Below are 25,118 nucleotides of genomic sequence, written 5' to 3' on the forward strand. Positions count from 1 at the left end.
TTAATAAGGAGTAATTAGGTATGGAAATAAACAATCTATTTTCCTGCAGATACACAGATTGATTGGCTTAGACTTTAGCTGTACGTACTAGACTGTTGTCTGCATGTGTGCAAGTGGGGTGTGTGTGTGTGTAAGGAAATTACTGAAGGAAACACAGCTTAAAGAAATCAGTTTTGCATTTAGATTGATTTCTGTCCCGAGGCCACTTTCATGTTTAATGTAAATTAAGTGAGACCAAGGTTGCTAGAACTGACTTAAGAGGTTGGGCGCACTGAGAAAAATTCCACTACAAAAAATAAGCTATAAAAAACATCGCAGTTTCTGCATTCCAAGCCTGATTTACTCAAAATACTCTGTTCAAAAGCTTCTCGCTACCACAGTTTATGAAGTGTGTGAAGAACAGCATCACAAACACTAGAACATGCATCTACACCTTGCAACACAAAGCCTTTCCTTGAGAGAACAACCCATGTTGACCAGGAATGTCTGGACAGTCCTAGGGTTTTGCTTTTCCAAAATTACATCAGTTCTGATATCTCACAAAGAAATTCAAGAATCAAGTCTTCCTAATTAAAATGATGAGGATATTTTGTAAGATGATACGCATACCTTATTATGGTTTATTACTGACACATCACAAATTATATCAAAATCCCAACATCCCCTCACTTCTAAGGTATTTTAACTTACACTTCATAGAAAGTTTCAGATTTTTTTTTCCTTTGTACCAATCAGGAAGGAAAACACACACTGAAATTAAAACATCTCCTAAAAATTGACCTCATAAGGTCAATTCATTGCTATGTCCTATATAGTAATAATTCAATCATAACCATAGTCCAGTCTTGTCTGGTGTAATATGTCAAAGAAAATGCTCTGGCTTTTAATGACCATTGTCTTCAAGCTATTTTTTCCCCTCAGAGGTTATTAAACCTTCAGACACTATTAAGTCTCTTACAATGACCCTTTTGCTGTCAGACAATGGGGCATCCCAAAAGGAACTGTAATACTGAGGATGAGTAGTCGTTTTTTCTACTACAGGTCAAGAATATGCAAGAGATCTTGTAATTTAAGCTGCTGAAGAAAGGAATAATTAACTGGCCTGAGGATTCCTGTGCTGCTGCAGAAAAAGTCCTTTTCTTGTTGGATTTCTTGGTTTTCATCACCACTTGCTGCAGGGATTAGGGTAAGCTCTTTTCATTTACAAGTAGAGTTGCTCAGGAAAAGAGGAGCTTGCTTTTCTTTTCATAGATAAAAGCCCTAGCTTTGTGTGCTTTTAAATAGAATTCTAAAGAAAACACCATTCCTAACGCCTCCCGGATTTCCCCACTCAAGGATCAGTCAGTACACCTTTGGCTCTTCTACCAAAACTGTATTTCAAACATTGCTTTCTGTTTCGTAAAAGGTTAATGGTGTAAGCACACTATGCATCACATATATAAGCAGGCAATAAATACCTCTTACAATGGGCCATGGAAACATAGTAGACTCTTGGAGAAGAGGTTTGGTGATGGCCAACTGGGGTATCAGCAAGATCAAGAGGTGCAGGAGGGAAGACCAGGAGGCAAAACTAAACCTACAGGCAGGATGCTGGAGACCCCAGAAAAGTTGTTCATTCCGTATGTGAGACTAGAGAGAGCAAACATCCAACATTTGGTTGGGAAAAGTATTTACAATAGAAAATACTTATTGTAAAGCATTCCTGTGAATTGAAAAGCAGTAATATTCTTGACTATGTAACTGATACAGTGATGTGGTAAGGAAGATTAGATCTACAGTACTGCTTACCACTAAAAAGAGCTGCATAAAAATGATTATTATTAACAAACTAAGAAATTGCAGATAAAAGGGCAAGACATTTATGGGCAGAATGGGTACTATTTAGAAAACCACAGATGTTCAGAAGAAACATTTGCCACTTATCCTTTCACAAGGATCAAATAAAGGTTGATGTGGTCAAACAGAAAGGACGGGGAGGAATAAAGGCCAATAGGAGGCTCTTCTTTAAAAATAGAGATCAGGCCCAAACACATAAAACAGAAGAGGTGAAGTTCAGACACATTAAATAGGAAATGATAAGAAATTAGGCCAAAAAAAGGATTTTGAACAATTAACATGTTAAAGACACAAAAAGTAAATAGAAAAAACTTTTTCAATCCACAACTCAAAGAGGAATCCTACCAGAAAGTCTGCAGGACTGATAAGAAATTGAGCTATTAAAGAAAGATTGAAGGAAGATAAAACCATTGCAAAAAAAAAAAAAAAAAAAAAAAAAATCTAAAAAGGCAAAGAAAAAAAAATCCAGCCCTAACTGAATTCTTATATCGGGTTCCTTGATGAGAGAGATTAAGGATGTTCAGATGTCAGAGAGGTTTTTTGTGGGGTTTGGGCTTTTTTCTTTTCCTACACAAGAAATATGTCTGAGAAATTGTGTCAAGCTGAAATGTCAGTAGGAAAAGCTTCAGAATAAATGAATAAAATTACTAGTAACAAGTTACCAGCACCAAGATAGTATTGGATATAAAATTGCCAAAGTACTTACTGTGGCATGTACCCTATCGCTTACATTCAGCTCAGTATTAAAGACAGGAAGAAATGAAAAAATGACAGCAATTTTTAAAAGGTCTTCCAGAAGACTGGAGGAATGAGATCCATTAAATCTGACTGGTTGGCTGAATCATAGAATCAAAACCATAATAAAGAATTAGCAGACAAATAAATACGGCAGCATGATAACGCACCAACATGTCTATTGTTGAAAGAAATCCTGCCTCATAAATATATCAGAGAAGTGACCTAGGTGAATAAGAGAATAAAACACGGTTGTATTCCTGAGCCCACTCGCAGGGTCAGAGGTGGCAAACCCAGTGTAGGAAGGAACTGTCTCCAGTTGTGGCCCCTCAGTTCCAGAAGGACAGGGAACTGCTGGAGAGAATCCAGCACAGGACAACAAAGATGCTGAAGGGAGTGGAGCATCTCCTGTGTGAGGAAAGGCTGAGGGACCTGGGGCTCTGGAGCTTGGAGGAGACTGAGGGGTGACCTCATTAATGTTTACAGATATCTAAAGGGTGAGTGTCAGGAGGATGGAGCCAGGCTCTTCTCGGTGACAACCAATGATAGGACAAGGGGCAATGGGTGCAAACTGGAACACAAGAGGTTCCACTTAAATACGAGAAGAAACTTCTTCTCAGTAAGGGTAACAGAGCACTGGACCAGGCTTCCCTGGGAGGTTGTGGAGTCTCCTTCTCTGCAGACATTCAAACCCACCTGGACACCTTCCTGTGTAACCTCATCTGGCTGTTCCTGCTCCATGGGGGGATTGCACTGGATGAGCTTTTGAGGTCTCTTTCAAACCCTGACGTTCTGTGATTCTGTGAACCATCTACCCCATGGGATCTGCATTCACTGGGAAGCTGCTATGAATCCTCAGGTGACAAATTCCACTGAATATATACAATAGTTCAGGCATTGCACATAAAACAATGGGGTGATAGAACAGCACATAAAACTCAATGTAAAGAAATTAAAGCCATGAAAAAGAGATCCATACCTATTGATTATCTCCAAATGAACTATGACTACCTAGAAAATACCTCAAAGTCAATGTTAACAGCTCTGTAGAAATATGCTGTTACTTTAAGTGGTGGTCAAAAAAGCAAATGCAATGCTGGGGTCTATTAGGAAGACAATAGTTAATTTAAAAATACAAGAGAGAAACAACCTTTTGTCATTTTGTAAATCAACATGTACCACCTCTGTAGACACAGCAGTTCTGTCTTTCAAAAGCAATGGAGCAAAACTAGGGAAAGCTAGATGAAGGGGCAAAAATTAAAACGCCAGAGATCAGTCTGAAAAAAATCCCCAAAGGAAGGTCCTTTTCACAAAAGCTAGAATTATTTCTTAAACCTTCTCACAACAAGATGTGTGTAATAACTCTTCATACAGGCAGGAGGAAAAATTAGATGAATTCGTGGAAGAAATATTATATGTGATTACATGAACATAACATCCAACTACGAAAATTCACTAAGCCATATATGTCTAGGGAGAAAATTCACACTTCAATTGCTCCCTTTTTCTGCTCTTTCCTTGAATGTCTGCTATTGACCACCACCAAAATCAGAATATGAGACTGAAAAGACTTGAATTATACTGACTGTGGCTATTACTGTGTTCTTATGATAACAAGAACTGTTACGTATGGTTGTTTATATAGAATATATATATAGCAATCTTCAATTATTTCTTTAAGGCACTTTGGTAAATATCCTTCAAGTTAATAGAACTTAAACATAAAATGTGTTTGTGTTGCAGAGGTATTTAAATAAAGATGCTTTAATTAGATATCTTCATAGCAAGTGGCCTTGATAACAAGTTAAATGCAGTTTCCATTTTTACTGAAACTGTTACCATTCTGAAATATCTTGTCTTTGCTATTCGGTTTGGCAAAAATGCCAGAATGCTAAAATTTAGTTTGAGCATTTTAATGACCAAAAAAACGCCCTACAACTTTTTCTTCCAGAGGAATCTTATTTATAGGGAAAGAGTTGTAGTTACAGCAGCCCTTTTCAGAAAATAAATACATAAAAAGAATTTTTAAAACCCTTGTTCTGATAGAAAAAAAAAAAAAAATATATATATATATATAAATATGTACCATCTAGCCTCAGTACTAAATAGGCCCCCTACCCCAGCTACACTTTGGCATAGTTGCTGTGGCAATTCAACTTGATGGGTTTTTCACTGGTGTGCGTGTGTTCATCGCCCAGGTCACACACCAGCGGAAAACACAGAAAACAGCCTCTCAAGACGAAGATACTAATTCTTCTGTGCGCTTTAAAGTGAACCAGATCCTTCTGTTGTTTAGTCTAGATTAAACTCCAAGTATCCACCAACACTGGACCACAACCCTGCTGCTCCATACCCTTCTGCACCAGCTCCCGCTTTCTTCTGAACAAACCCCAGCTGCCGTTCATCAGCCCCTTTCAGTCTCAACCCAGGCTCTGTTTGTACTGTTGTATTACCAACCTTGTTTATGAGACACTGTCAGGTTTGGTGTCTTGAGTTTGTGGTTTTTCTTTCATTCTGTACAAAGCACCTCCAGAATAACTCTTACATGTTCCAGGAGCCAAATAATATATAACAATGCCTGCTGTGTTCCTAAGGACCATAACTGATGTAGGTGGAGGAGCAGGGGGATGTTGCACCCTTGCTGGAAAAGCTCTTAATCTTGATGATCTCTAAGGACAGTGATCAAATTGCATAGCAAACCCAAAATACACAAGTATAACTCAGTCCCGAGATTCACATACCAGCCTTTCCAACAGCACTAGAATTCAAGTGTTGTTTTGGGTGCCCTAGTTCAATTCACTAAAGGGAACTACACCAGAAACAGCATTTCCAAAGCTCCTGTGCATGGCCAAGTTCCTCGCAATGATCTGTAGACAGCAAAACCCAAGATTTATTACTTTAAAAACATCCCTTTGAATAATTCCCAAGTAGTTCAGGAAGATGAGGAGCAGTCTAGGCAAACTGTTTTCTTGTATTTTTTTTTCCTAGATGCAAAAGCAGCAGCAGAAACCTTGTAATTTGCATTTTCATGATTTTCAAGCTATGCAAGTTGTACTACCACTGATATTACACAAACTTGCCAAAATGCTCCTAACTTGAGTGTTAAAAAAAATATTGAGTGTATGCTGGAGTTTTCACTCACTGTGGATTAAATGCCTCTTCATCTTTTACTGCTAATAAAGAATGTTTATCATTTACTCTCAGCTCTATGTAAAATTGTTATAGGTATGTACATCTTGAATAGTTCATAAAGCACATAAAGACAAGGCTGGTGCAGTTACGTTTGCCAAGACTATGACATATTAATCTAATTTAATACTTTTCCTCAGTCAATTTCATTTCAGAATGAAAATAAACCTGCTATTGTTCTGAGATTTCAAAGATTTCCACCTTCACCGTGTGTGTGAATTAGATGGAAACCCTGAGAAACCTCCTGTGTTGAAAGTCTGTGTTTTACCTCAAAGCCTTTGCTCTTCTTCTGTCTCCCAGCTCAGTTCTCATAATCCTCACTCAGTTTCCCTCCTTTTTAAAGCCTGAGAGGCTATTTTGCACAGACTTCTAATGGTTCTTTGCCCTGGGTACAGTCCCTGAATTGCCCCCTCCAGTAAATCCACGACCGCCTCACCTGCACTGCTCTCTTGAGCTCTCATTACCAAGCACAAGCCACAGTCGTTAGTGAAAAACAAAATCTGCTCTTAAAGAGCAGCTATAGAAATCAGCTTGTTCCACTGAACAAACACAACCTGTTCGTTTCCTCCTTTCCTAGGACTGCAAGGTGCAGCTCTTGATCCCAGTCCTGACTTTCAACCTACACCGTCTGTACGGAAGTGATCAATGGAAAACACATTAGCGAGATGGAAGGGACTTGTCTTGCTCAAACTGAAATGTTTGTTGGGAGATTTCTGCAAAATTCATTCTGGATTGATCCAGAACATTTCATTTGGCCCCCAATTCATGTAGCACATTCATCAAATTAGAAAACGTTCTGAGGGACAGCCCATCCCTCCTTCCAGCCAAAACACTCTGTCCTAATTCTTCCAGTACAAAGCCACGATGTTTTCAGCTTCAGTGTCTCAGTTTCCACTCATTTATACCCACGTAGCTGTATATCAAGGAGTCAGAGCCCACTTATTGCCCCATGACTCCAAGTATTTTTATTAAGTAATTCTAGCCAAAGAAAGAATCTGTTTTTGCATGTTTATATTTTTGCTACTCTCAGCTCTGCCCCTTCTTTTCAATGTGATTTACAAGTGACAGCCCTGCAGAAAGTGCTTTTAACACAATGTACCTATAAATTATGAAAAATCAGATTTACAATCTAATCTCTTCATGTGCAGTGATGCATATTAAATAAATTCTGTTAGCATCAGAAACCATTGTAAATTTAGTGCATGCGTAGGAATCTACAGTCCATATAATTTTCCTACCCTGCTCTTCATTAGTCCAAAGCAGCAACAGTCCACTCAAAAAAAAAGACTTAGACTTAATAGTTGATTTTTCTGACTAGTGTCTACTGTTTAGTCATTAGCTAGCAAAATGTTTACTCCTATAAAAATATGTTTCCTAGGGATTATTAATCATAGTTTATTGAGAAGCCATCAGTGATATAGTTGAGTTTCCCACCCCTTTAGAAAATTAAAATGCTGAGATATTCATTTTTGCAACGAATATCTATCCAGTAATTACCATATTTACTTTTCATTTATGAGGGAATAATCTGTTTTAATTAGGCCTAACTGAAGAACTTTTATCAGATGTAATTATCCCTTTCGATAAATATGTCTCCACTAATTACATTTAACCATGGGATTTATAGCTCTTAAGTCATTTGGTGGGAAACATAATAAATCTTTAGTAATACATGCTAAATTACTATAAATTAATTCAGATCATTAACATAATAAACAAATTAGGGTAATTTCACTTAATTAGTTTGGGTGGTTAACTCAAAATCCCTTGTAAAGCTTCATGACAATCAAAATTTTACCAGATAATTTTTCGTAACAAACCTGTTTGAATATTTACTCAGAAAAGTAAACCACTGCTGGAACACAGTACACTCATATTCCTCGTAGGTAATACAGCCTTTTAGGAATTGATGCTTGGTACCTTTTAAAATGCCATTTAATGTGCCTCCTGGGTTTTCAAGTTTGTACCATTGCATATTGAAAACCCTGCACAGAGGTACAGTGAAATTTTGGAAGTGAACTCATCGCCTTTTCTAGTTTTTCTAGTTATCAAAAAGCAGAGGCAAAAGCAACACAGTATACGGTGATCAAGAGCAAGGGGATTCTGCAGAGAAGGTAAAGCTGCTGGCCCTGGCAGGAGCAGCCGACCAGCCAAGGTTCACCCACTGCTGCCTTGTTTCAGGGTGATGCCCTGGGGGACACAACTGGGCTGACAAGCTGCAAGAACACTCAAATAGCCTCTTCCAGGGGCACATCCCAACCTGCACCGTCCAACCATCAAATGCAGGTGTCTCCTCAAATGAAAGCTGCTGCCCCGCTCCATGCCAGGACAACACATAGAATCATTTCAGTTGGAAGAGACCCTCAGGATCATCCAGTCCAATCATAACCAGCCTAATTCTAGCACTAAACCACATCCCTAAGAATCTCGTTTGAACGCCTTATAAACCCCTCCAGGAATGGTCACTCCACCACTGCCCTGGGCAGCCTGTTCTAGTGCCTGACAACCCTTTCTGGGAAGAATTTTTTCCTAATATCCAATCTAAACCTCCCCTGGTGCAACTTGAGGCCATTTCCTCTTGTCCTATCACTTGCTACTTGAGGAAGGAGACAAACACATGAATGGTGGGTCAAGGGACTGACACCACAGACAGAACTCACTCAGTACTATCAGAAACCCCTTCACCATGTTCTTCTTGAACTGACCTCTGGGTGTATTGGCCAAAGATTTTCCTGCTGTGGGTCCTGTTCCAATAGCAGAGTTCTCCCCCCTTCACATAGACCATGGAGACAAACCCTAGAGAATATCCGTGTGCTGGCACACAAACAGTTTGTAACTCCCACAGACAAACATACCATCCCAGCAGTGCTTCCACCTCCTGCTAGCTGCAGATAAGTCTCGAGCTTAGTTCAGCCAAAGTCAAAGCCCATCTATATATTTATAGAGAAATCACTCATCAGATTACATGTTCAAGGTGAGCAATAAAGATGAAAGCAGATGAGCTTTTTAGTCATGAACTTTTGGAGCTTAATCTTCTTAGATGAACTCAGACAAGCAAAGAGTTTCCCTGCAGGCACAATATCTCTCATTAATAGAGAAAAATACCAATCAACAAGACTTATTATTAAAAGCACATTTTAAATCATTTTCCCCAAAGCATTACTGCGTCTTTCTGGTGGGAGTGCCAGCTTTATTCCACGCTGTCCTACTTTGCTGTGCTGATCTGTGAGAGGCAGAGGGTGTTTGGTTTAATGGCCCAGGCTGGCTGCCTTTTTAATGGTCTTTAAGTTGCACCTTGTGTAGGCAAGAGAAATAGGAGACAGACAACTTTCCATGTCTCAGTACCAGGTCTCAGACAATTCCCTGCATATAAAGCAAAACACATAAGATAATTTTGAGTCTTGGCTTGACTTCTACGTGCAAATTTTGTTCTTAGTGTTTTCTCCACTCCCTCACCGCCCAGCAGCCGCCTCTTGGGCCTCCATAAGGGCCTTTTTCTGGGCTCCATAGGCTTTTCAGGCCACAGTGATCCAGTGTCCACAGAACATCTCCCAGCCAGCACATGTCACCCTCTGCCTCTCCTTCCTCCGGTCCCAGGAGGTGGGCAGGAAGAAGGTGCCATGACAGAACACGGCCACAACAGCAGGAGCATTTAGACCATCCCAAGACAGAAAAGTCCACATCAGACCCGCTCAGGGCAGACCCTCCCTTCACTCAAAGCTTTGACTTCAGGGCTCAGACTCCTTGGGAAAAAAATTCACTCTTACCTGCTACATAACACCTATAGGACTAGGGCACTATAAGGCTACCATTGTGCAACGAGCTGGAGCTGTCCTCCTGCAAAGGAATGAATTTCACCCTAAACTGAATCTTTTAATAAGTCGGGAATTGTCCGTCCTCGTGCCTTAGTCTCCAAAGACGGATGGCGTAGATGTTTTATTTGACTTAATGCTGGGAAACTCAAAATCCTATTTGTATTTCCAAACTGCCACGTTAACTTTCCTCCCATTTTACTTAACTCATTTTTCACCTTAGTCATATTAATGGTTATGTAATAATATTAGACAATGTTCGCTAACCATTAACTCCAAAAATAATGGTTGTGCTAAATCAGAGTTAATTAGTGTGTCACAAACTCCAGTCCTAGAACAGGGTAATGACTGAAAAGAATGCAATGTCACTTCACCAAGAATTACATATACAATTTTAAGAGGTATTTTAAATATTTTTCTTAAGAGATGTCAGCAGAAATGATGGGATGTGATTCTTTAGAGAGCATTGCTCTTTACTAAGTACAGGCAAGTGAGCTATCACCAGCCTTACACTGGCTGCAGAAAACAGATTTAACATTAATTTATGAATAGCTGAACTTTTTCTCTTTAATGTTTAATAGTGAATCATGCTCTAAACCCTTTATATTTCACTGCACATCAGCAAGGTTGTCAGGAGCAAAAGATCAGGATAACATAATTCTTTTGGCTTGTTCTTATGCACCCCTCATTTATTCCTGAAGCAGCCTGAATCATCCAGAAAGTAAGACGCATCGGGAGGCAAAATTTAAATGTGAAAGGAGTTGCTCTTTAAGGGCCATCAAGTTTTTAAAAGCATAACTTCCAGCTGAAACCCTGCGAGCGGGATTCATTCTCTCACACAGACACTGAGTCATGCACATTCATTTCCAGAGCCCGTAAGCAAAGGAAGGTCAGGCCACCGGCTGTGCCCACGTCCCCGCAGCCCAGCACGCTTCACAGGTAGGAAGACAATGCAGACGGAAAAGGCTCCCAAGGCTGAGGATTTTCAGCTTTTCAAATCTTGTCTCTAATTCACTTAATGCCACAAAAATCATATGCGAATGTACCACTTCCTCGGTGCCTCGTGAGTCATGAAGCAGGCCTGCCAAAACATAACTTCTGTCATTGTTATCAGCAGGTCACGACATATTCTGGGTTCCATCCATTCTCAACTCTCCAGGGTCTTTCCAGTGTAGAGCAGATACATCAGATCTTCACACACAGTGGAAAACTACATGACACCTTTGACAATACCTGAGACCAGACCATTAAAGCTTAATCCTCAACTGTATGGGGACAGACACTATAAACCTGTTCATGGTACACTGCAGAATCACAGTACGGATGTTAGTTTTCACTTTCAACTTTCTCTTGTTTATGCATGTTTTCCACATTTATAAGCATATGTAAGATTAGATATGTTTACTGCTACTGAGAAGGTTTTTTTTAAATTTCAGGCCTAAAAGATCTATTTATAGGAGATGTCTGAACAGACTTCTTCCTTTGAAAGAAAAAACAAAAATGTCATCACCAAGGGCCTCCCAAGACCAGCAGAAACTGCCAGATTCTGTCATCACACAAGGCAGTATCTTGACAAAGCCTTCTCCACCTTCCTCTCAGAGTTTCCCATGCAACATGGGATGAGGAGCAACACCGGAGCAAAACCACCCCACAAATACCTCGTCACCTCAGGCTGGGTTTTTTATATTAACTTCTGTGGATGCTATCCCCATACCTCTTCTTTCCCTTTCTTGATATCTCATCTCTAATCTCCATGGATGAAAGTTCCTACCCTGCCTTAAGGTTCCTAGAAAGCACTGAGGCAAATCTTCATCATTAGCCCTTCCATGCAAATGGTTGCAAAGGAACTCAAAGGTACCTAACCACAACATGTCCTTACACTATCTCTATTGTTATATCCCTGGACACAAGGCAAAACAACTTTGCTGTATTTTTTTTTTTTTTTTCTACATACTATGCAAAGTAAGAAAATCAAATGCAAGAATTCATTATAATTTATTTAGATATAAAAGGGCAGAGAGCTCAGGCTGTTGGAACTCTGGACATCACTTTATTTGGCCAGTGAGCATGGAGAGCAGAGGCATCAAGCTCTACGAAACAGGCTCCAGTTCAGTTGAAATCAAACAGCTAACTAAGACCAAGGCGTAAAAATATTAAATACCTGGTATGATACTCGGAGACACATGGGCTACTATACAGCTGCTTTCACTGCTGAGCTTTGACAGAAGAACTGTGCTCCCCTCTCATCTGAAAAACCTGAGATCCCTCGATGAGACCCTGTAATAGTGACTCTAATACCTGATGGAGGAGAAAGCTCCAGTAAGAATCTGACCCCCAGTATTATAATGATATAGGAGGAAGATGAGTACTCCGCGGTACTCTTACTGGAAGAAGTGTATTGCCTCACCAAGCAGACAATGGAAGAAAGAAGGTGAAATGGTTTTATATAAGCCTTTTTATTATTACCACTACCAGCTGAGTGTTCTGCCTGCTCCGAATATCTCCCTGATTGTTCAGGTGTGGTGAAACACTGACTAATGCTGGACATAAGAATGGTGAGCCTCAATGATCTCAGGAACTCACAGCATTGCCTGAGCCGTTGAAAACTGTCGACATGCGGCTGCTCTCTCCTCCCCGAGCTGTTTCCTCAGTGACAGGAGATACATCCAGCTCCACTGCTGTATCACCCCTTCAAGTGCTGCCGGTACAAACCATCGATTATAATTTTATAAAGCCATAGAGGCTGGTTGTTATATTAGGTAATCATGAGACTGTTACAGAACTACTCAAGGAAAGGGAAGCCTCGGGTTGTTACAGTAGCTAACAAACCTGTCATTAATTACTGAGGAAAAGCTTTCTGCCTTTTAAATAATTTATACAGCTGGATCTGCAGTAGCAAAAGATTAAACGTAATTAAAATGGAGGGTTTATATTCCAAGGGGCATGCTGACTGCAGGACTTGGCCAGCAGCAGAGCACAGGTAAGGACCAGAGCTAATGATGATCCCCCCTTGGGCTGGCACGTAGCACTTCCAACACTCACCCTGGACTGGGGTTCCCTGGATGAAATAATTTCAGATAACAATAAAAATAAAGACCTGCTAATCTTATAAACTTGCACCTTGGATTCCTTCTTTAAGCACTTTATCCCTGAGCAGAATGTCTTTGGAAGAGCTTCTCTGTCTTAGCCTTTAAAGTTTAGTGAAGGGTAATGTAATCTTCCAACAAGGCTACTACGCTCCCAGATCTCCATTTAACTGGGCTGTGCAGTAGTTCAAGTAGTATGTACTTTTAAAATCTTTGGGTGAATTCAACCCAGGTAAATAATATAGTCCCATAACATGCAAAGCAGTATGCTAATGTATTCCAAACCTGTTTGCATTCTTCTTTCACAGGGAGAAGCTTTTTATATACTGTATTTTAAAATGAAGTAAAACGTAGCAAATCATTAATCTCATTGTTACACTTCATTGTAGCAGTGCTCACTGTCTCTCCTGTTACATCCGAAAACAGATCAGTATTACCCCAGTTTTCAGAACTCCAAAACCTAATGAGAAAACTTCTTGTTTTTCAGCCTGGTGATTCAGCTATCAGATATCAACAAGTCCTCAGACCAAGTCCCTTCAAAACTCTTGAATACTTCAGCTTTCCAGAGTCATTGTGGAGCTCTAAAGATCTGTCTAGCAACACGTGGAAAATTCTGCATATACATATATGTTTAAATATCTACACATACATAGTATGTCAAATTATTGTAACCGGACATGACTATGCTAATCCTCAGCCTATGCAGTCCCATCAGGGGAACATCTCAACCAGTAAAAAAAACTACCTTGGTCTATGCTGGGGTTTTAAGATTATTATTATATTTTAATGCTACTTCAAAGGTTTCTCTCTGTAATCTCTGGCTCAAAGGTAAGAGATTTTTTTGTCAGTGCAGACTTAGGTCATTTTGAATATATCCAATATATCAAATATCTTATTTACATATGGAAATTGTTAACAGCAAGAGCACCGCTACCTTGGTTTTCTGTCTACAGCCTTTAGTCAATACCTGTATTGCTTTATTTCTCTGCACAGAGGTACCACATCATGCAGTGTACGTTTTACAGTACAGTTACAGTGGTCCTCCTCAAAACTACCTACAAGTTATACTTCATTATTACTTTTCAGTGTTAAGGTTATCTCAAAAATGTTATTTGATACAAGTATCCCCCCATTATACTGAGTATTCCTCTAACACCACAATGGTTAACCTATATTAACCTCCACATAGTTAAATTGGCCTTTCATGTCTAATTACACCCTGTGATAGGATATATTAGTTCCAATCCTCACAGCCATAAGGGACCTGTGGTTTCAAGTGTCCTCCATACATGGACAATATTATAAATTAAATAGACACAAAAGTGGAATCAAGGTCTAGACATGTAGGAAACTGGCACAAAATCCAAGCCTCAAGATTGGAAGATTCTGGACACTGTTCTAGTTGGGAGCTCATGGAAAATTAACCTGTTTTAAAACCGGCAGCAAGGAAGTACTCAGCAAATAATCTGTTTTTGCACAGATTAACTTTCTGTCACATGCTTGTATCCTGACAGATTGAGTCCTGTCCTCAGCTACTTGCACTAGCCCTGCACTTACTGTATTGGAGAATATACAAAAGCACTTTGGAATGAGCTAATGAATTTTACCTGAACAATAAACTCTTGCTATCTAATTATTATAGAATAATCAAGTTGACTTTTGATGCTCTCTTAATTTATGATTTTGCAGGTGATGATCTTCCCATCAGTTTTCTCTTCTCATTTATCTGGCCTAATTCTTCTGTAATTTGGTTATTTGGCGACTTTACTAAGGTGTTGAATGTGCATTTAAAACCAAGTCAATGTAAATTAATAGAATTGTGTCAACGAATCACTAAGGAAATGTTAAATTGGTACAAAATATGCCTTTCTTTTGAGATCTGCTTTGAGCAAAACCAACTCTGCGTAGCAGACCAAGCTGTTCAGACTGAAAAGTTCAGGGAACCAACGAGAAGAGCAACATGAAATCCAGTCCTCAGTCACTGCTGTGCACAGTTCTTCATTTGAAAATTTAAATATATTAAAACCATGCGAGTCTTAGCGTTACTGTTTTTCCTCACACAGCAACCGTCCCTCACTGTGCTCCTCCCGAGGCCACATTTCAGTTGTACAGCTGAGCATGAGCAGGATGGAATGGATGTGCTACAAATACTCAGCCAAATATCAAGACATCTTGTGTTCTTCATGCTCAGCATCTCCAGCACAAAACTGGCTGAACTTTACACAGCACCTTAAGCAGCCTGTCTCCAGCAACTTGTAGACTCTAAGGGCATGTCAGGTGTAGGAAGAAAATGTCGGTGCTAGATGATCTTCAGCACAATAGCAGAAATTAACTCCTGTCTCCAGCAGAGAACTAATGCCTGAAGTTCTTTCCTCTGCTGTCGTCAAGGGAGGCATCTGGGAAAATGGGAGTTTTGCCACTGGCTTCACTAAGATTAGGACATTGCCCTTTGGACAGAAGCCATTGTGAACCTCCAGTGAACCCTGAAGAGAGCATTTGTTCAAGCAGTTCAGCACTTTCTCCCACTTCACACATTGCTTAAGCTGAACTGGCCCTGTGGTAACCGCCCTGCAGCGCTGCATGTCAACTCAGCAACAACCGCATCTAACAGTTGTCGTTATTTTGTGCAGTCTGTATCTCATCCAAGTACTTTCAGCCTTTGCAATGTTTTGATGCTGTTTAGCACAACACACGTGGTATATTCAACTCCTCATTCCCTTTTTACCTTTATGCTCAACTGTCATATACAGTACCAGGGCATCTGGTTACCAGTTCTACCTCCTGAAAAACACGCAGAGCAGCACTGCTCTCAGAAGTCAGCCCCTTGCAGAGCTGGCAGTCACTGTAGTTGCAATTCTTGCCATTCACTCAGTCTCCCCTCTGCTGCCTGCTGTCTTCTCCCACACAGCTGGGAGCCCCTGCCCCACTCCACGGTTAAATGAGGGTTCAAAACCCCTCTTCTGCCTTGGATGGTCACCTGGCTGAGAAAAGCAGAGGTGCCTGTGCCAGCATGGAAGGCTGTTACCTGCCCTATAAGGGCACAAACCAACAGCAAATTACAGCCAGGACAGGGAGCAGAGTCTGCCCCACTAACCCCCATCTGGCCCCAGTAAGCCCCACCTGTCATATTGACTCACATCAAGGGACCTTCCCCCAGGCAGCCCCCCAGGTGCCCTCCTGCTAACACCAGCTTGGGGACAAAATGCAAAATGACAAACCTTTGCCCTGTGGTGTCTTCTCCAGCGGGTCAGCATTTCCCATGCAGACTATCAGTTCTACCGTAGACTTGATAGAAATGACAAAAACCACAGCTTCATATTTGCACCAGCTCCTTTTTAATGTCAAGTCTTACACTCTGGCAGATTCTCAGGGGGTGCAAAGCAACACAGACCTGTAGGATGAGAAAGGTGTTGAAAAATCCACGAAGTTGTACCAGCAGAGGGTCTAGACCACTATACTTAATGAGAGTTGACTAAAGATCAAAGCACTACTAATATTTAGTGTCTATAAAGAGCTAAAACTAATAAAACATTCAAAACAGGCAGGGAAAAAATACCCAAAAGGAGAAAAGATATAATTATATAGTATAATTTCCTGAAGTACTTTCGGCACCCACATCTCAGTGTATGACTTTTACTATTAATGACTTAAATGCATAAGGAACAAAGGAGTGTGCTACCATTTGCAGTTCATAATTATGCCACACTTGTCTGCCACCACTGATTCACTAATACTAATTTTGTTTAACATACACTGTGTGGAGAACTATACAATAAATCTTGTGATATAAAGCAATAACTTCTCCCAACCTTATCTGTGTGAGTTCTCCCATCTTTCCCAGAATACAGTTCATCTTTTTCATATTCTCTATACAACGTTTTAGGAATTAATAGCAATAAATGCATGTTTGTATTGCATAAAATGTGAATTATAGCAGAATTGTGTTTGCTGAAAGGTCAGTACTGAGAGCATCTCACTGAATGTGGTATATCAACTGGGAATCAAAGGTCTACAAAGTATAAAATGTATTACCAGTGGAGCCAGAACACAATCTAATTTGGCATTCTTTCCAAATATACACTGCCATGGAAATATTTTACTTGTCAGTGCCTTTCTCCATTTGACACAGATATCATCTTTAATGTTATATTGGTACACTCCAAGACAAATTTTACCTTTTGTTCCCCTGGCCCTATAACCAGATCCTTTACTGCTCTATGAACAATTGGGCTAGATTTTAAATTAATTTTCACAATGATCCACCATATTATTATATTAGAGTTCTTTGTTGTTGAAACCAATATTCAAAGTTACTTTTATATTCTGCATGAAGCTTCTATACTTCCGTAACTAGTGTACATAGTTCGTATTATTCGAAGCTCATGCAGCCAGCCCATGAATATTATAGTGTTCTTCTAAAATTAACTGTTATGTGCATTTTAGTGCAAGACAGTAAAGACTATAAATACAGTTTAGTCTAAACATAGTAATGTCTTCTGAACATATTTTGGAGACAGCCAAAACTTTACACATCAGAGCAGGGGGGAAAGAGTTTTACAAAGTACCTGGTTTACAGAAAGATTTAACAAATATTCTCAGTAAATAACTGAAATCCAGAGTTCATTCATTGCAAGAGATCTGTGTTTCTTACTGACTTTTCCCTAGGTTTGCAAGAAACTGAAGACCAAAAATAATTCCGAATTTGCAAACCACAACATCCAGTACTGTGCAAATGCTACGGATATAGTAATATTTGCTGCACTTCTATTCACTGTAGTTGATTTTTATCTGATTAGGGTGATTACTTACCTATGGAAGACAAAACTGCTCTTGGCCAGCTCTATGACTGCAAAACTTTACCCATAAGTTTCCAGATTTCACCAACATATCAAACATTCAACACCAAAACATCACCCTGAGCTGGTAGGCAACTTAGTTACAGGAGCTAACAACCCTCTTCGGAGCTCTGGTTTTGCCTTTCTTGCCATCCTGCCAGTACAGTTCTATCTATAAAGCAGTACAGCATGGACAAGTAGAGTATAACGATCCAATTAAAACCCAGAAGGAGATGTGTGCCTGATAATTCATCTACCATTTATTTACTCCAGCTGAAACCCAGGAAAGTGATGTAGTAGCATTCAGCTCTGGCTTTGTTCACAGTAACATCATAAGTACGTGCTTAACTTTAATCACATCATTGCTCCCATCCTGGACGTAATTGCTGCCTGACTGCAGATGCTTTCCAGAATAATGTCTTTATGTCAGTCGTTAAGATTTATAGGCATAAATTTAATGGACCAGCTCCAGACTTTTTTCTCACTAACATCAATGGAGAGAAACGGTGACCTGAGACATCTGCACCCACCAGGACCATTCCTACACACAGCCTGGCTCCACCAGCTCTAACTACACTGACAAGTTCCTCCTTGTGCAAGCAGCAGAACAGGGAAAAATGACAGTTCCGTCCTGCAACCAGTGCTGGAAAAGGCAGATACACCCCAAAGCTTCATTGCACACTCCAAGATAAAGATCAAACAAGCTCCGTATTACCCAGTCCAAGCAGTATCTATTCTTCTAAATATATCTTTATCTATTGTTCTGAATATATTATCTTATTCCTTTTATGAAATAAGAAGCATACAACAAATGAGGGCTTATCGCGTACCTAAAGTTTTGGGTAGCAATCGGCTTTTGGATCAAGACATCTAGCTATCCTAGCTTTTCAGAAAAGGAATGATAAAAGATAAAACCTGGTTATGGAAGTGATCCCTCTGATGCCAGAAGTCCAGTCTTAAACCTTCTCCAGTTATCTCTCAAGAAAGAACAACAATTATCTGTCATTACTCAAGATACAGTGTTTGATCTGTGTTGCAGAGGCACAATAGCATATTTAGATCATATCACACAGATGATATAAAACCCAACACGAAAAGTACTTTCCACAGAAATCTCTGCTGTCACTGTTAGCTATCTCTTATGAGATACCAGAGATGTGCTCTGCTCTGTAGAAAACATAGAATATGATACAGTTTGTGTATCAAGGCGTATAAACTCAAATTAAATAAGTTGATTGCATCCTGCATTGATTTCCAGCCACACCATGACACCGAGCACCATTTAACATGTTCTAGCTGCCTCCCAGCTAAACCGAATGCAAAGATTCATACTGCTGGCTGCTATCACATGTAGAGCAGGAGGGTAAACTGAACAGCCCTGCACATCTTGACATTTCTATTTCCATGAACTCCAAAACAGCAAAAAGAAATGTTTCTTCTTTAACATCCTAAACAGTAAACAACAAATAATTTGATAGGTCCCATAAGATCCATCTTATTTTAGTGCTATGTAGTTCAGATTTATTTACCCCAAAGGACTCTTAACTATAGCCTTCTCTAAAATATAAAGTGATCAACTGTAGTATCATACCAGAAGAACATACAGTAATAATCACCCCTTGGTTCAGTCCCATGCAGCCTGGACTCTCAGTTATTTTCATTTCCTGAAATATTTCCCCCATAGATCAGATGTTTCTTTCCTATGTAACTGATACATTAGAGATTTCTATGGATCTGAAAACAAAAGGAACTAAGTAAAGCATTGGGAAATAACTTCCGGATTTATTGAACACACATTCCTCTTTGCACAAAAATAATTAAAACACCCAAGTACTAAATTATTCAAAGTGCACCAAAAATGATTTAAAAATATGATGTTCATGGCACTAACTTTCTTATAACTTCGTCTGATTTTTTTCAGCTACATAATTACATTCTTAATTCTCAGAAAAAAATGTATTTGCAGTCATCCATTAAATAAATTTCAATTGTTAAATAGCAAATTAGGAAGACAGATTAAAGTCTTTATCCTTTACAAAACCAGCTGGGCCTCTACTGCATACCTTGGTATTTCATTTTTAGCATAATATTTATTTAAGCATACTGCTCCAACTCATGAACCACGTCATTACATAACCACCCTACTTCCACTTGATATAATTTAGCACTATGTGAATTGCAAAATTTCAAGTTTTTACAATAATGCTATAAACTGACCATGCAGCGGAAAAGCTCTGAAACATTTGCCAAAAACTCTCCATGAAGTACGAGAATTCAGATTTATACTTAAGCATTTCACCAAGTCCAAACAAATACAAATTTGTATCTGTCTTCAGAGAATGGGGAAAGGAAAATCTAGTTTGGGAACCTCTTCAGTAAGAGAGAACAGGACTTTGCAGGACATGGCGACTCTCAGATACACTTCTTAACATAATTTAATGATAAAAAACAACAGTGATTGGAGGATAATCCCTTCCTGGAAGGATAACCTGTTTTACTGTTGTAGTTACTGGGCATATTTTCACACATCAGTGAGCAGAGACATGGTGGAGGAACCTCCCTCCGTCCTCAGTCACCGACACAAACCCGGCATGTGGAAGAGCCACGACAAAGTCACTGCTTGGGCAGCCATGGGAGAAACAAAGTCTGTGCTCTACTCCTAGCAAAGGAGCTGTTGGAATCTGAAAACTGTGGCCATGATGTGAGCCCTTTCCCTTCTAGCGACAAGCTCCAGTATGAAATAAATGCCCATATCCAGTTTCTTGTTCAGCTGTCATGCTTTTGGCCCTGGAGACCCTTAGTTCAGTTCCCCTGATGTGTGTTCGCTGCCCAAGAATAGGTGGCTGTGCTGTGTTATATATGGATTTCAATTGCAAGACGTGTCAGGCGTCTGGTGCTGTTCACAAAATACCAATGCTTTTCTAGCCTGATGACTGCTTCATTGTGGTGACTCTGATGATGAATGAGCAGTAAACATGCCACAAAATTAATTCAGCCCTATGGCAGATTATCATGAGAAGCTGAACGTTACAAAAATAGACTCATTCTTATTACAGCTTTAAGACTGATAGGTAAATCTCATTCACAAAAGAAAACCATAATGACTTGAACATAAATGTTAATGTGAGGTTCAAATGCAATTTTAAATATTTATCTTGCAGAGGTTAACAGCCACAGTGAATATCTGAAGAGTAAACACACATTAAATCAATTCAAGTGCTTGCAAACTAATCTGTTCTCAAATACATTTACTTAAAGGCAAATAGTCTACATTGCCAAGAACCCAGACGTTCACCGATGTCAACATACTTGAAAAGCATCAGCCTCTTGCAAGCAGCCATCTTCATCAGGTCAGCTCTCCGCCCAACTATTTTTATTTCCCCGACTCTCTTATCACTAATTCTCAGGACAGTTTTTCTCCCTTTAGAGTTGAGATTGAACATTTTTCCTAAAAGTGCACACGGGTGTCCAAAACAAAACCAAAGCTCCAAACATCTCCCTGCTGCCTCTGAGATGGAAGAGAGTCTAAAAAAGCCAATATGTGGATCCATGTTCATACACCATTTTTATTTTCCTTGTCAAAATCCTGGACTAGAGCCAATTGCAGTAGCTGATCTAAAGCCCAGGAAGCTTCCATAGACTAAGCAAGCACTGTGTGGAAATGTTGACTTTTCAGTGGTTTTGACTGATTTTGATGGTTGATATCCAAATGTTTCACAACTTACAGCTTTGGAAACAACTATTTTTGCCTTAGCTTCTTCTAAACTGTAGTTCTGGCATGCGGATGAAATACAATAGAAAATTTCATCAAGTGTGGTGGTCTTCTGGCTTAGCATGACTGGCAAAGGCAGGGACAGACCGGCACTGAAAACAGCAAGACCTTCTGAAACCTCCACTTGACTTCTCTAAACAAACGTGTCATGATATCCTTAGAATGTAATACCAGTTGCCAGGTACAGAGAAGTGGGCCATGTGGGAAACTGGTATCTCTTCAGGAGAAAATGATTATATTTCTAGAAAGTAAAGCTAATTAGGTTTACAAAGGAAAACAAACACACACACACCACAGAAATGGTTCAGAACTTTCAGACTGCTCTATCCACATTATCTATAACATGGTTTATGCATCACTACTTAAAACTACAGAACAGGAAAGTGAAATCTTAATAACTCTCTGTTTTAAACAAATGCTTTATTTGAGCTTTTTAACACAGGCACCTTTTAAACATTCAGTATCTCTCAAGACAGTAATTTTGGCCATTGTCAGAGCTGGACATTACCTACAAAAGAATAATTATGATGTTCAATGAAGACCAGTTAGTCAGAGCTCTTTGGAGTTTGATGAGAGTATAACAACAAAGAGTGGGAAACAAGAATAACTTTCATCTGCAAAATGTAACTAATTATACAAGAATTCATAGATTAAACAAATCTTGTATAAACATAATACACTCATTTGTAGGAATTCCCCCAGTTTAGTTAAGCAATTGCTTTTCTAATTCTTGAGGTGTCATTAAACCTTCCTAATTTGAACAGAAACAGATGTGTATCATAATACCATTGTCAAATGTAACCCTTGATACTTCAACAAATAAATGAAGGAAAAATGATATTTTTCTCATTTGCTACTTAATTACTTGGTAGAACAGGAAATAACTATCGCTAATGATTAAATTAAGGGTTTCAAGATATAATTTTATTAGGCTTTGGCATACAGCAATATTTATCAAGGTGACTTCCAATTCACATAGGCCATAATGTATTTTTAAAGGAAAAGAATTTAAAACCCCAGTATATTATTTGAACTTGGTCACTTCCATAAAACAGCAAGAGATTCCTCAGCTATAATACTAAATCATACCCAGATACAGAGACCACCGACAGTTTGAACTGAAGATGAAGGCAGTTAATGGACCAACATCAGATGTTCTTAGATTATGAAGATGCTTATTTTACAGGATGTTATTATGCTAATAGATTGTAAAAGAGCTTACAAGTACCTGGCTTTAATGTGTTTACCCCTGAAGACCATCCAGAGCCTGCTTTGTAGGCAATACTCATGAATTATTACAGACCTAAAAAACAATTACTGTGTTATCATCTGTTTCAGCTTTCAGGTTCATTACTGTAAATGTACATACAGTAAAAATAGTGAGCAATCTAGTAGAAAATAGATCACTTACAGACAGACAATACGATAATGTAAGATTGATTAGAGAAAATTAGGTAACCTTAAAGTCAGATAAATTAAATAAACAGACACTTCCACCCAAAAAGAAAAAAAAAATAGGTCTTTTAGTCTAGGAACTGTGAAGTATTTCATAAGCATTGGGTTGAACAGCCATTGAAGTTCGCATTTAATTCAGCAAGTCACTTTTCCGCTGTTACCACTGATGGTCCACAGCCAGCTGCTGGGTCCCTTTGAGCCTCTTGCAATCCCACCTCCCTTTTCTCCTTCCCAGTTGTGTATAAGAAAACAGAGTAAGGCAGACAGATCAGCCCAGGTTGGCAGTCAGCTCTGGAAAAACCAATCCAAATCAAAGCCTCTTCACATCTGTCTACCAGCTCCCTTGGGGCAATGAAACTCACTTGACAAATACCTGCCCGAGCTCATGTGGTCCTCATGCTGCAACAAGGCCTGGGTCTCCCTCCATGGGCGTATGCTTCCCATTCTCCGGCCACATTACTCTTAAATTAAGAGGTACAGGTGTTGTCAGGCACTGAAATGTGTTAAACAGAGCTGGCAGGTAGCTGCACTAGTTGCAAAGGGTGTTATTTTAACACCAGATTTTTCAAAAACAAATCCAAGGGTACCTTACAAGCGGCAGCCTGACGCAGGAACAACTGGGCCCGAGAGGTCATGCTTGGCAGTACATGCAGGTCTTGACAGAGCATTGCTAGGCACAATTTATGGTTATAATTTTAAAATTAAAGTAATACAAAGCACTGAACTGAAAAGAGCTCAATTAACATGCATGAGGCCAAACTTCCTGCTGATATAATTCCTCCAACTTCAATGGAACCAGAACAGAAGTGAATCTGCTCGTTATTTCCTATTCTTCTGAAGATGTACAGATGACGGTATCTGTTCTACTGTTCTCACAGCACGGAAAGAAGCCTGTTACAGTGACCACTAATGCACGTGCTGGAGAAAAGATAAATGCTATTTCTTGCTTTCAAACAACGAACAGGAAGATTGTATCTGGTATCACATAAGTTAATATGCATTACATATAGGTTATGGGTTACAGCATTGGTGGATAAGAGCAGCTGACATCATGTACCTGGACTTGTGCAAAGCATTTGATATTGTCACACACAACATCTTTGTCTCTAAATTAGAAAGATGTGGATTTGACAGAAGAAACACTTGGTGTATAAGGGATCGGCTGGATGGTCGCACTCCAAGAGTTGTGGTCAATGACTTGATGTCCAAGTGGAGACCAGCAATGAGTGGTGTTCCTCAGGGGTTGGTGTTGGGACTGTTTAACATCTTTATCAGCAACACAAAGAGTGGGATCGAGTGCACCCTCAGCAAGCTCGCTGACTACATCAAACTCTTTTTATCATTGTATTTAGCCAGGCTCAATGTCCTTCTAGCACTTAGTCCTTTTTCTTTTCAGCAGTAGCAACCCAAGAGATTTCATTAGTCTCATTCTACTCTAGTCAAACATTCCCACTGAGGAACAGCAACTAATTAAGCACATGAAGATTAATGAAAAATATACGAAGAAAAGATATCACAGTTGTTAAATTTAAAATAGCTCCTGTGCCACTATTTAAAAAATTATATCAAATTTCATTACATCCCCATTTGAAGAAATTGTAAGAATTAATATTAACAGCAAATCTTAATTTCTTAGCTAGTCACTAGCAGTTACAAGGCCAAATACCAGCAGTGTGATACTTTCCTTTATTTCTACGGAAAATAAAGCACAGTTGCAATGCTGGACCAGAAAGATAACAGTACGTCTCAAGACATTCCCTGTGAAAACAGGCACCCTTAGAAGACCACTGTGCATCAGATTTCACAGGTAGGTCATGTTCTGCCATCTGCTAATAGTATTACAGGGCATTATCAATTGAGACAGCACACACAGTTGCCTGATGAGACACTAGATAGCTATATAGCTGCGTTAGAAGAATTAGCCAGGACACGTCAGTTTGGTAACCTTACTGTAATGAAATGATAGATGACCAGCTGTTGGGAAAGGACACAGCACCCTGGATCCATGCAGCATTACCTTCTGAATCAAAGCTGACACTAAGTAAGACAGGAACATCTCTCCTCAGGTGGAGCAAGTCTTCAAGGAAGCCTGGGCTCTTGAAATAACAGTATAAATGTAAGATTAGGAGAAACTGAGCTGCAAAGAAATCCTTTGTGTTTAAGGCATCTGAGTGTGCCTTAAGGTGGTTCTTTCTATAGCTTTTTGACAGCTGAAGCAACATCCTTTCCTTGTTAAAAGTGGTTTAGGAGGGTAAAGGAGGTTTGCTTATGATTAAATGCACCACTGCCCAACAAGTAATGGCAATTACATAAATAAAGTGCAATTACTGGTGCTCTTCTGTCCTGGAGATAAGCCCAATGTATATTTCTAAGTGTATGCACGGACTTAAAACATTTT

General features: G+C 39.5%; 1 long non-coding RNA gene across 1 annotated transcript in view; it reads right to left on the minus strand.

The window, feature by feature from the left end:
- The window catches only part of LOC110362652 (uncharacterized), a 259,684-nt gene that overhangs the window by 209,206 nt on the left and 25,360 nt on the right, over nucleotides 1-25,118 (minus strand). Inside the window, exon 2 of the long non-coding RNA XR_010475128.1 lies at nucleotides 15,877-16,049. This is a non-coding gene — a long non-coding RNA (uncharacterized LOC110362652). The remainder of the gene's footprint in view (nucleotides 1-15,876; nucleotides 16,050-25,118) is intronic.

The sequence above is a fragment of the Columba livia genome, chromosome 10 (assembly GCF_036013475.1).
Source record: "Columba livia isolate bColLiv1 breed racing homer chromosome 10, bColLiv1.pat.W.v2, whole genome shotgun sequence".
NCBI classification, from domain to species: domain Eukaryota; kingdom Metazoa; phylum Chordata; class Aves; order Columbiformes; family Columbidae; genus Columba; species Columba livia.